Source organism: Corvus cornix, chromosome 2, assembly GCF_000738735.6.
Source record: "Corvus cornix cornix isolate S_Up_H32 chromosome 2, ASM73873v5, whole genome shotgun sequence".
Lineage (NCBI taxonomy): Eukaryota > Metazoa > Chordata > Aves > Passeriformes > Corvidae > Corvus > Corvus cornix.
Genome location: NC_046333.1, coordinates 52191009 through 52205087, shown reverse-complemented (window position 1 = coordinate 52205087; position 14079 = coordinate 52191009). Strand labels below are relative to the sequence as shown.

Here is a 14079-nt window from a genome sequence, read left to right as displayed (position 1 = left end):
TCTTTAATAATGGACTTTTTCACCTACATGTAGCCCCATTTGGCATAGGACTATGGTACTGTCAAAATCCATAGATCAGTTTCTGTACCTCTGACAAAACGTATAGACCCATTTATCCCCCAGCAACAGGTTTTAATGACTGGAGAAAAGATACATTCCTTATAGTTTCTAACATGGGTAGTATTTGCAAATTGTTCTGTAGAACAGATGAAGTACCCAAGTTCCCATCCAAGTTCCCATCCAAGTTCCCATCCAAGGCGACACCTCTGAGGGCAGAGTAAACCAACCTCTTCACATGCACTGTGGCTGGGGTTGAGTGTAATTGTAGACATATACTGCCAGGGAACATGCACGAAATTGCCACCACAAAATAGTTTTGGTGATGAGAGATCATCTAATGATGCGTAACAGTCCGTGGGCTTTGCATCTGTTTCGAAGCTTATTTGGGAGAAGTGTTACACGAGAAAGGCTAATTATTTCCATATGTGGGAATAAAGAAGACCCAAACAGAATTGTACCACATTACTAACTCCATTGTTTATTATGATCCTTAACAGAAGAAGACCAATAAAGAATACCTCACTTCAAATACTTATAAAATAAATCAACTTAAAATTAAATATAAAACAAGTATGTTCTTATATCCAGAACATAATATTACTAAGGGGGAAAAACAAGAGGCAAAGTGAGTTATCCATTTATTTCCTTACTTGCTTATTAAAATCATGCACCACTTGCAGTACCAAACAAACACCACCAAGTAACTGATACTGTAAGTCACCACTACACAACCTCTTTACTGTTATGCATACTGTCATATTATTTTGTGAGAGGGCAGAGATAATTACAATTAGCAAAAGAAGAGCTGCACAAGAAAATTAGCTGCTGTTTCTTCTTTTAACACTTGGTTTTCTTTGAGCAAGTTAGAGAAACAGTGAGAGCTAACTGGAAATGGCCGCTACTAAGAGTTTTCCTTCATATTGCAGATAGCAGAAGAATACGTGTTGTACTCTAATCAAGTAAGGAAGGGAAAAATCACGTATTTCAAACTTTATTTTACCAGAAGAAACAAATATTTCTCATACTTTTCAGTGCAAGTGGCTACATATAGAAAGACTAATAATTAAACTTAGTAATACTCGATGGTATAAAAATGCTAACTCTGAAACATTGGCCTGCCTCAGTATATGTGATATTTTAGCTGAGAAGGTTAGTCACATTTCCTTTAAATGTCTTATCCAAGAATTTGGTTCTAAATCAAAACCTGGGAATATGTTTGCTAAACAAAATAGTTCCTTCTGTGTTTGGTACCGAATGCTACAGATTTGTTCTCCAAAAATAACTGAAAGCAAAGCTTACTTTCATGTAAAGCTCTCTGCACTTTTTGATGGATTTGTCGTGTTTAGTCATGCAAAGTTCAGGGGAATCTTCTCACAGGACAAAAGGCAAATGGGCAAGTAACACAACAGAAAATAAAAATAGACAATATTCATTTCATGATGCCACCCAACTCACTAGAAGTTCTGCATCAAACATCTCCATGCCCTGTGAAATTTGAGTAACGTCTAAGTACATATTGAATGCAAAGTTAACCCTTCAAGAAGCACAGGGATGGCACAAATAAGTCCTCACTATCAATACATATAGTTGTGCCCAGATAACTGCTTGGAAAGCTCAAAGAAAAGCATGAGTTGTACAAAAATGCTGCTAAAAGTCAACAGAGCAGACTGGATACAAGAAGCAGCAGCATAGGGGTAACATGTAAAGTCTGCAGCTACTGGCTCTCAATCCAGTAAATATATTCAGAGGACAATGCCCTAAGTGTCTCTTTTTTAGCAAAGAAGAAGTAATTATACAAATTGAAGTAAGGCACTGGTTTGAGAAAGTACCATTTCAGACAACAGTTAGCTATAGTGGGGAAATGAAGCTTAAGGTATAGAAGCATTTAAATGACACGGTGGAAAGAGAAATCAATCCCAAACAAAACAAAACGTCACATGGGATGAATGGTCCTTATTGCTATTAAGTCAACATTAAACCTATTCCTGACCTCAAAGACATAGATTAGACAAAAGAAGTAAAGAAAAAGGCAATGCGGGTTCAAAGGACAATCTACAGAACATAATTACTGCTCAACCTCTTCTGAAGATATGTGGTCAAGAATTTGTGTCTACTCACGTTCTGCAGCCTTGTTTTTTTGCTTCTACAGCAATAAATAAAAACTAAATATCACTTAAGAATTAAAGATAGGAAGGTTATGCCCAGGGATTTCCAAGTAATTTATGGGATAATTAAGGCTAAAGACATGGGGAGAACAAAGGTTGACACATCAGCCTGAAGCAAATTACGCTATAGTACCTGTGTACAAATGAGCAAGTTGTGCAGTTGGAAGAAATCTCTTCCATCAAAAATAAGCTTTAAAAGGTGTGAAAAAATTAGATTAGTCAAGAGATAAAAAATTCTTTCTGAGGTATCCTAAAGATTTATTAGAGAATAAAAAGTACTTTTACAATTTTAAAAAATCAGGAAAACCTGATTTTATATGCCAGTGACCTGTGTGAGAGTTTATAATCTCAGTCTCAAAAGTTGTCTTTTAAGCTGTGTAGAAAAGTCATGGAAGAGACCATTGGAATTTCCTCCTCTGCAAATACAACTAGAAAAGAAATGCGGTTTTCTGATAAATTTTTGCAATAGATAAAGCTGTGCATACTGCAGGCATGAAGCCAAATCCATGGCAATGCATGACAGTAGGACTGCTCTCTAAATTCATGCAAGATGAATAGAAAAAAATAAACAGGTTTCAAACTAGGCAGTAGGACTCTCTGCTGCATGAACATACTCCATACATAACTTGTACAACTAAGAGATTTTCTGTTTTTGCTGGTGTTTCCTCCATATTGGATTGGACTGGTAATTAGAAAGAAGAGTTAATGCGAAAAAATGAAGAGCAGCATCAGAAAGGATGAGAGGTTCTAACTATTAATCCATGCAGTCAGAAACCTGCCTTGGCAGCTGCAAATAGAGGGCAAAAATGGAAAGACAGCAAGTACTCAGCCACACTATCCCAAGATATGCTCTGGTTTTCCAGCAAACTATGGCTTACAGACTTTTGGAACACAAGCTGAATCTTTGCACTGAAGAATTTATAGTGTTCACCTCCATGAACTAATATAAATGCGTCCTAAAACCAGATAAGATTCTGGTACATACATCATCTCAGAAACAATGTATTACACAACTTTTTTACTGACCGATAACTGCAGATAGCTATTTTTGCATTAAAAGTGCTCAGTTAATTTCATTTTCTGGCTTCAGACCTTCCATAACAGTATTCACTTTCTCTGTGGCATTTTTGAGCTTAGAGACTTCTAGAAGCTCTTTCCTTGACTGTCTATTTGTTAGCTCCAAGAGTCCTCTTTCACTTAGTCTTGTTTTATTTGAACACAGTTATATCCTAGAACTACAGATCCTTTCTACTCTATGTGCAACTTTGAGATGAAAACTGGTCTGGATTTGAGGGCTGTTCAAGATTCATGCTGAGGACACTCTTAAATACCTGTACATTACTATGTCGCGACAATCTATAAGTTAATGGAAATAGGAGTCAGAAATACAAGGTATTAAGGCGACACCATTTTGAAGTTTGTGCTTTTCCTGGTACACTTCTTTTCGTGCTCAAATGTAATGGAGCAACAACGTGAGGTTTGTAATTTAAATCTAAAATTGAATGGTGAAGAACACGTCCTTTACAATAAATTCAATTAATTCACTCAGTACTGATATTTAATGAGAACTGCTACTTATTGTTTTTGACCATAACATAAAGTAATTGAGCCCAACTGACAAGGTTAATGCAAGCTAAATAATCTCTTCAATAACTTTTGTCTGCATTATTTTGCCTCTATTCCTTCACAGTTTTCAACATTCAACTTGGTTTTCCCATTATCCACGTTCAGCTTTGATTTTCATTAATGAAATTTTCACAGTTACTATTCCTTACTTTCATTCACTATACTCATTCTCACAGAATTCTGATATATTTATTTTTTCTCTAGCTGATTTTCCATTTGATTACATACAGAGATTTCCATTATTCTGAAATGAATAACATGGCTACGGTTCAGGAGATTGATGCCAACATAAACGCTTGGCACTCAGGAGGAACAAAAGACAGGGCTTTGACTCAAAAGGACTTAAATTAAATTTTTCATTTTTTTAAAATTGAAAACTGTGAATTTTTAATCCTGGATGACTATTTGATGTGGTAGTGGATTATGTCCACAGGGTCTTGGCTCCTGTCCCTCTAGACCTCTTTGTAGGTATACCTATAGATCTGGCCAGCTGCTCCAGCCCTGGCACAACTGACCTACCCTCGCCACTGGTGCGGAAACCAGACATCCCCATATCAGAGAGCTCAGCATGGCCAGAGTTATGAACAGACACTCAACAGACATCTATATTGTCAGACTCCACACACAAAACCTAGGGAAAAATGGCTTTCTTCCTCCTCTTGACTCTCTCATACTAAATAGTGTCACAGTGATTAGAAACCACATACCCTTCAAGAACAGGAAGAGCTGTGGAGTCAGAATCTGTTCTATGTGCTGGGGATTTCAACCCCAGCACCTTTTGGGAAGGAACTTCATTATTCTTTTTGCAGTTCTACTTGCATTCTCCAAAGAAAAACAACATAATCCAAGTATGTTTTGAACAAACAAGACTGACTGAATGAATGAATTAAAAACTTTGGAGGAGTGAAGAAGATGCAACCAAAAACTAGGCTATCTGCCTGGAAAAAACACATACTGAAAATTGTAAGAGGAGGTTCAGCAGTTCAGCAGAAAAAGGGAGCTGCTTCTGAAGGTTTCAGATCAAAGGACAATCAGCATGCTAAGGAAATCCAAAATCCTTTAACAGGTTTGGAAAAAGCTTCGTCTAAACACTAAGGAAGAAGTGCAAGGACTACCTGGCAGATAAAAAAAAAAAAAAAGCCCACAGTGGGCTCCCTCAGAGCAGAATAATTTAACCATTTCCTAACCTCAAATTCCTGCACACCATCAGGCATCTCCCACAATAAGCTACATCATCACAAACCATGAGATTTTCTCTTGAATTCTTGCTGATCGCATGAGACATTACTTCACTGAATACCATCAGAAAAATGGTCTTCAACTTTTACCACCAGCCACAACATGAGACTATTGACATACAAGCTCATTTGACCAAACAAACTCGTGTGCAGGAAGACTTGGAACAATAACAAATTACTTGCAGAACACCAAAACTATATGTTAGTTTAGCACTTGAAAACCAAAATTACGCACATACGCAAATACATGGAAGCAGGCTTGTAAAGACTGCCATTTTTGACTGAAGGAAAAAATAAAACTAGAGGAAGCTTTTGGAAAAGAATCAGAAAGTAAATTTGTGTTTGAAAATAGTGATTGTAAATCCCACTAAAACAAGCCACAAGGCTGGGCAGCATCCTTGCAAGACAACCTACAAGCACGCATGAACATTGGCCCAACTCCCAAAGAATCCTTAAGACAAAGAAAAATAATTTAAAGCGGGAGTTTAATACAAGCATATTTTACTTTTTCCAGTAGAAAGAGTATCAGCAGTTGGCTTAGAATTTTCTTAAGTCTCACTAAATTGTTACAAGGCTAGAGACTGTAAGGAGCAGTTTCCAAAGACCACATCTGCTTCTCATAACTGTAGCCTTACAGTGAAGGAAGGGGTAAAACCTGTACCACACCACTCATTAGCATCACATCCTAGAAAAGATCAGGCTTAAACTGCTGGGGAATCTGACGACCCATGGGCAGACCCACAGCCTAGATGCTCACACCCTTAACAGAACTACCTCACAGAAATAATCTGGTTCGGTCAGAAGGTCAAATCAACCTTTGAAATATAACACCCATGTGTGCAGTTTTCTACGGCAACTTTGAATGATCGTGGGCAGGAAGCCTGAGGAAACACAGCAGTATTCATGCTGAATACTAATCCTTTGTGTTATCTGGAGTTAAATCCAGATCTTAATATTGCATGAGGAGGGTCTTCTCCTTGCTTTATATTTGACCACCATGGAACCTTAAAAGATACTCAGTATGAGTAAGAGGGATGTTGGAGTTATAGGTACAAGAACCAAGCACAATGTTGTGATGTGTTGCAGCAAGCTATTTATTTTCCATGCAGTATTCTCCTCAGAGTTCATACAGCTTGTTGGATGCATTAACCTCTGAAGTAAAATAATCAAATTAACTCTATGCCATTCTTGGACCACAGGTATAGCTGGATTTTGAGAGAGACTGTGATAAAGTATTTGACCTAAATAAAAAAGGGGGGTTTTCTCATAAATAAAATCAAACTTAAAAAAATTTTATTTAATGTGCAGGTACATTAAATAGACAGCAGGAATAGTAGTTAAGTGATTTAAATCCAGAGCTTAGATAACCCCCATGATCTACTCTGAAGACATAAAATGCCATTTATAAAGTCTAGTAATCCTTGAGAGATCCAGTTTATGGTTGGTACACACTTGTTTCTTTAAGAAAGTCAGTGAAAATACAGTGCCTGTACTTTTCCCTAGGAAAATGACGTAGTCCTCATTCATTTTCCATACAGCTGCACTGTTTAGTATTGGTCATCTTGTACATTGTTCTGAGAAACTGTTAGTACCTCCTGGTATAATGGGCCATTATAATCACACAAACAATGAGGCCACTTCTATTCAATTACAATTTAAATACTGTCACCTAAGTGATTTTCACAAGACTACTTTCCCATGATCCCTTCACAAGTTTAATTGATTCTTCCAAACAATTTTGAAATAAACAAAACCATTCAGGCTTTCTACACCACAGGAGAAGAAAGAGATTACCTAAACTACCATGTCAAGAGAAAATACATCAGCTAATACAGGCAAAGCAACAAGACATGCTACTGTACCCAAACAAGTGTCAACAACAACAGCTGCTGTGGGGCTGTTCCAGATACCATGAGTGTCTGAGTGCCTGAGGAGACAAGAAAGCATGAACCTTCAGTGAGAGTGCTATCTTTCACAGTCCAGTGATACAGTGACATGCACGCACGTCTCATGCTACAGATAATTTTAAAATTGGCAGAACAGATTATTTGGCAAGAATCTACAGGGATGACTTATTAAAGCTTTAGGGAGGAATTTCCCTTTGTCAGTGGGAATTTTCATTACATAGCATTAGTCAGCATTTACTTTGACTGAAATAACAGCTAGATTCACAGGGTTATCAGCAATGAAAAAATAAAATGCCAAACTTTGTGAACAAAAATATGCAATATTAATGTTAAGATATAAAGAAATATATTACTGAAAATTATATTGCTACTATTATTTGTGTTTCAGGCATTAGTTTAGCTCTGTTCCCTGTACTGATGCTTAAATTTGGCAATATCACTGGCTTCATCGCAGTCTCCAGCATTTGGAACAAAGTGGTCAGTATTAGGAGGTGAGCCACAGTTTCAGTGAGACTGCTGAAAGTTAGCTCTGAAGTAGCCAGCCCTGCTGTTCTGGGGAGTTGTGACTTCCCATCCTGTGCATCTCCACCCTGAGGGACAAGATGTCCCAGGAGGATGCTCACTTCACATACTCCCATACCATAGCTTTATAAAGCTGATTGAGAAAACAAGGGCATACTCTAAATCCCAATATATGCTTAGCAGTTTTATAAAAAAACCAAACAAAACCAAACCACAAAATAAATCTAAAAAAGTAATACATTCTAGTTTGTTCCCTATGGGACTCTTTACAGATTATGATAAAATACAATATAGGATTCCAAAATTTAGAAAAATACTGCTTGATTAATATTTATTTATTTTGTCATATTGAGGTCAATTAACATTATCTGACAATGAGGCAGAAAAGATGCATAAAAGTACAGTGTAGGAGAATCTTCATTAAAGATCTCAGTGGCTAATTCAATTTACCACTGTGCCACATAATCTCTTACTAGACTGAAGCTAAAAATTCAACACTGCATTCATTCACAGAATTCATTTATTCATTCATAGGATTTATGGCCACAAGAGATTATCAGAATATGGAGTACAATCCTCATTACATTATAGCCTATTATATTTTGCTAAGGAGGACAATACATGTATATGAATAAAAACTATACACTAGAAAGGCGTCCAATCTTGATGCTTTGCACAGAAATAGATGAATGTCATACATCTAGATGACAGAACAGCTGTTCACTGTATGAAAGGAGTTAAAATATGGTGTGGAAAAAGAAATTGTTCATTGCTATTTCAATTATTCAGCATGGTGTGCACGTTTCCATCTTAAATCTAGATTTGGGCATGGTGTGTCAAATGTGTAGCAATACTGACAAGACACTGTCAAAACAGCAGCCTTGGTAAGATGATGGAGCAGGTACTTAGAATAGAAAGGAACACCCATTGAATAATATTATGCATATCCACAGAAATTACTGTCTCCACCAAAATCACATTAAAAAACTACAGGGTGCTTCTACTTTCAAATTCGTGGAAATTCTAAAATTACAGTGGAAAATTATAGGAAAGGAATATGTTTGCATCCTGTTTCTCTAGTAATAGTTTACATTTTTATTATCCCAATGCACCTGAAAATTAACCCTGTAGTTTTTAGTTATAAAGAGGTTTTTCATCCAAGATTACTTTCTTCTTCTCTGTTCTCCATTTGTTAACAGAATGTGCTCTAAATAATTCCAAATTAATGAATCAAGATTACTGCATATAGCTCATTATCCAAATTTGTGATATTTACAGGTGCTCTGTAAGTGAACCACTTATGGCTTCTAAATCCTCATAGCATGGTGAGCTTGGAGGCTTCCCCTAAAACACAGCAGTAGAGCTGCCTTTGCAGTAACATAGAAAGCAGGTGCAGACATGCATGCTTTCATTTGGTCCTCAGGTTGCTTATGCTCCTTCGTCTCTACAACCCATCCTCTCTGCATTGCTATTCCCCCACCTTTCTGCAGCCCATCTCCTTGAAGTTACTGCACCTTAACCACTGCCACCTTCACGCACACCCCCCTTTCTTCCTGTTGCCTCATGGAGGGGCTCAGAGAAGCACAGACAATCTCTTAAGATTTTTTCTAAGCAGGGGATACATTACAGGGTCCAACAAACTGGACTGCTGTATTGTATGTCTGAATCTTTTTTCTGTTTGCTGTCTGACAGCATATACCTCTGGGTGACTTGTCTGCTTTCCAAATTAGTGGCATAAATAAAGCAAGAGGCTTATGCTGGTTTGGCTTGTTTTTTTTTTTATTTTTCCTCCTTCACACAGTTTATAATTTATAAGAGTGAAAGTCCATAAAGTGAATGCAGACATTTGTTTTATGATTTGGAAGGGGAGCATTGGGTTAAGAGGTTTCAGGACCTGGAAAGAAAAACAAAGCTAAAATGCCATTCTAGAGGAAGAGATTCTCTCTCCTTGTTTTTCCTGCCAATATCTTGAGTATTACTCACTCATCAGTCTAAATACTCAACTGGCCATTCCCAATTTCCTTAGTTTCTGGCTATTCAGCTTAACACCTGTGGCCAGTAGTGAATATTGTGACTCTGCTTTAAGCAGATACAGGTCTTTGTAAAGAAAGATGAAAAATGAAGCATTACATATGCCCAAGATGAGCAAGACAATTCAGTAATTTTGGTCTTACCGTCATCCCTCATGTCTCAGTTATAGTATTGGAATAAGTAAAAGCTCAGACTCTCCAAAACTTGAAATTTTCAATGAGATCATTATGAAAACTTCCAAAAGATTTACATTTGTTACAAGATGTGGATATAGTTTTCTAGATATTTAATGAATGCGCAGAATCAGTGAGGAAGATTAAAATAATTAAAAATAATTACTTTCTCAGATGAACAGAGGTGAAACAAATCAAAGATGACCACATAGCCTCAAATGCATTGAGGCTAAGAGAATCTGCTAAATTGTTTGGCATGTCTTAAATTTTGGATTATTTTCTGCCCCATCATTTTGTTCCACAATTGTAATTGCATATAGTTATATTCCAACAAAGAAATAAAAGCTCTGAACATTTATGAAATTTTACTATTTTTTCTTGAATTCCCACTTCAGGTCATTTAGGTCACCAATCATGTTCAGCTTCACATACAGGTCTCTTCCACAGTGGTGCTGCCAAGAGAATATTAACCAGTTATGGGGACTGCAACAGAGCTGTTGGGGATTCTTTCCTAGTGGTCCCCTCCATTTTTCCCCCCATTCAAAGTGTTTTGGTCCCAGACTAAGCAAGATAACAAGCCATATCCAAATGATGTAGAAAAAGAAAGGAAATAGTGAAGAAATTCCTGGGATTTCTTTTTTAAGAGGCAGTTATATCCTTGAAGAACTGCTTTAACTACAGCCCCCTTTCCAGCCATTTGAGCTGACTCTTAGCAGTGACAGGCTGTCCCCACACTTATGGACCAGCGGCTTCAGGGGAACATGATGTGCTTTGTCACTGGATTTCAAAATCTTTGTTGAAGTGCAGAAATATACAGGTCAAGAAGATACTCTAGTTCTGTTCCGTGTTCTTACAGTTATAAATGTCTCTACTCAAGTCCTTCCAAACTTCCCAGTCTACTGGGTTCCCAAGAAAGCATTTCAGTGAAAAGGTTGTATGAATTAAAAACAGTCTAAAAAAATAATAAAAATAATTTAAAAAAAGCTTTTCTTAGACTTGTACAAACCAGCCAAACATTTTTACTAAACTTTCCCACAAAAGTCTGCTCAGGAAGAAAATTATGACAAAATGTTTGCGACACAACAGTCACAGAGTCTATATTACAACAGAAAATTATAGGCTTAACATAAGGCATAATCATCACGACCTGTAGTAGGAAAAACAGATTTGCAACTCGAAATGAACTTTTACATACATTTTATGTTTCTCTACATTGCCAGTTTGTTGTCTAACAGCTCTCTTTGGCAAACCCCAATCTCACCCAAGAGGAAGTATTTCGGAGGATCAGTATTGTCCTCTCCACTAACAGCAGCACTGTCCAGATTTTGTTAGCTATCCAGAGAAGTAATTTTATAAGCCATTTTTAATTACTGAAATTGTTTTTTCTTCAACATTCCTAATATTTTCAGTGCACCAGAATTTCAGACAAAGGGGAACATAAAGCAAACACAGGCCATGTAACACATACATTATTGCAGAACGAGCAATACAAAATCCAATATTTCATCCTTCACGGGAGACTATCTATTGTTCACTCAGCAATAAAGTGTATAAATTAAACTTTGATTTTCTTGTTTCACTTCTCTTTACCATGCCCGGTGTGTTGATGTGTCAAGAGAATTTTACCTTTTTGAAGTTTTGCTGACAGTGTTACAGAACCATTTTCTCTGGAGCACCCTTCTGAAAGTAGTTCTTTTTTAAAACCCTTTTTATAATATATCAATTTTGCTATCTCAGCAAAAAATATTACTCGCCTGAGGGTTTTTATACTTCTTTCAGTCATGCTGCCAGGGGGCTGATTGTTTCTGATTGCTAAAGTCAAAATTCACTGAAAATGGACTGTTTAAGCTGAAGAGCATTTCACATGAGAACGGCAGGTTTTCCAGTCACCTTACTTGTCTATATTATTTAGCAACACAGTTACTATGTGATAGAGATTATAAAATCATTTGAGCTGGCTGCATTGACACCCTGGGCAGAAAAATAATTCTATTGTTTCAGATTCTGGAATGGCAGTCATAGAATAAAGCATTTGATTGCTTAGTGAAGGGTGCAGCATAAATGATGCAAATGGATATACAGGTGACATTACATAGGTCTCTGAAAGCTAAGTTATCAACACCAGGATGTCTCATATGAGTCATTTCATCAAATTTTATTGTTTATACTATGCAACCGGAAAAAAAAAAATCTATATTAAAATTGTTGTGAAGACTACTAGGAATCCTTTGTGCAATTAAAACATAAAGTCATCCATTAGACATAAAAATGCCCATGAATCATTTGTATAACTTTGTCCTCTCTGAAGAATTGATCCTACATCGTATTATCTATTGTTTCACTTCCTCAGGCAAGAGGGTTTCATTCATTTCTCTGCACCAGCCTGAAATGTGCACAATACACTGAGGTATCTGGACTTAAGACAGTGTCGGTGATCTAAGTGAATTCGAGAGTGAGTGTAAGCATGATGAGTAAAGTGTGCCACTCACTTCCAACTACACTTTTACTTTCTTTTACCATTTATCAGAGCTTTGGCACAACTGTGTCATTCCTCCCCTTTTTTTTTTTTTCTCAACAATTTTCTTAACCTTTCAAAAACTTAGGGACTTTTGAAAAGAGTGGCTGGCTGCTATATGATAGCAACTGATGTATGATAAATTATTCCTTGTATTTAAAGTGTAATGATGTTCCTGGGCTAGGCACAGTGTGTGCTGTGTGATGTGGGGCTGGAAAAGGAAGGAGTAAAGGCAATTTGTTCTGTACCAAAAATGAGATTGTGCTGCAGCCAACACCTGGGACTTCCCGAGCATGCTGATTTTGAGATTTCTCGTGCAGACATTCATCCAAGTGTGGATCAAAATCTTAAAGAACTGAAGAAAACCAGACCTAGAAGAGACTGCAAAAAGGCTATGCAGTCAGCCCTTCTTCCCTAACCAAGAGCTGCTCCAGGTGCACCACTGACACATGCATTTTTCTAGCCTTTTCTTATTAACATTCGAAGATGGAGGTGCCACACATGGCCCAGACAATTTTTTCCAGAGTCTCACTATTCCCAGTATTGAGAAGCCTAGTATTGAGAAGCCTAGCCTCATTCAGCACTGTTGTGATTTGCCCATTACTGCTTTTCCAATACATCCATAATTTAGAGAGAGAATAGATTGTTCCATTCTTCCTTGTGGATGGGTTGTTACATATTCATAGGCACTTCACATCTTCACACATATGTACCTCCTTCAACCAAACAACCCAAACCTTTCAGTTCTTCTCTTAAGCCAGGGAACTTACCATTTTCCTGTTTTACTGCTGGATCATCTCTTGAAAGGAATTATACTCAAAAAATATTTTCTACACTTGAAAAAACTATATTATTTGGTTTCTGATGGAAAAGGTGGAAGCAATTACATGTTCTGTGATAGAATGCTTAACTGGCATAACAAAAACTCAAGTAAAATACCTTGAGAAAAGTTCCTATACACTAACATAGCAGCATGGTTGTCAGCCTCATTCAGCAAGATATCTTAGTCATTTCACAGTTGAAGTAAAACTGATTAATCAGGCATTGAACTAGAGGGAAGGAAATAGAATCACATCAAAGACAGGCAGACTAGACCGAAAGATTTTTTAGTTGAATAAAAACATTCTGGGGGGTAGGAAAGAAATACATGAACTAGCAAGAGAATGCCAGATAAAACAAACCAAAGATAACATGGTTTTAGAAATGCATCCAGAAGCCTGTGGAAAGAATTATCATAACATCCGTGACTGACAGAACTTTTGAAAAGTAAAATAATAAATAAAGAAATAAAAATAAATATCAGAAAAAAAACCCTTGGCAAACAGCATAAAGGTGCAGATGAGAAAGAAACAGAGATGGTACATGGAATAAACAAAGAGGCTTTACATTTTCCCCGTCAGAAATTTTGCCACAGTAATCAAGAAGGACAAACTATATTTCATGCTCATCTATTTCAAATATCCTGGAATGAATAGATGCTGCCTTCCCATGCAGCATCTTTCTCTCTTGTTTTATACTTTTACTATAAGTCTGACCCAGTCCAGTTTCCTGTTAGTCTTTGTGTCCAGAGCCTTAAAAGCAGTAACATCACATCTTTCAAAAATGCATAACTTGCTAGAGAGGAAACGCCTGCTTGAACCCACATAAAAGGAGCAGGCATTTGACAAATATCTTCAAGCTTTTGGGGGAAATCTATTTAAACAAACAGAGGCTAAGGATTAACACAGTTTAACAGTGCACATTTATGTATGATCACTAGCCCAGTTTGCATGTTTCATGTCACGGAAAACACTTGATCTTGATGATGGATGTTCAAGTGGAAATAGCGTGAGCCTCATTTTG

At 37.0% G+C, this 14079-nt stretch overlaps 1 protein-coding gene across 1 annotated transcript in view; it reads right to left on the bottom strand.

The window, feature by feature from the left end:
* THSD7A (thrombospondin type 1 domain containing 7A) overlaps window positions 1-14079 on the bottom strand; it is a 207111-nt gene that overhangs the window by 109381 nt on the left and 83651 nt on the right. The gene's annotated exons all lie outside the window — the stretch shown is intronic.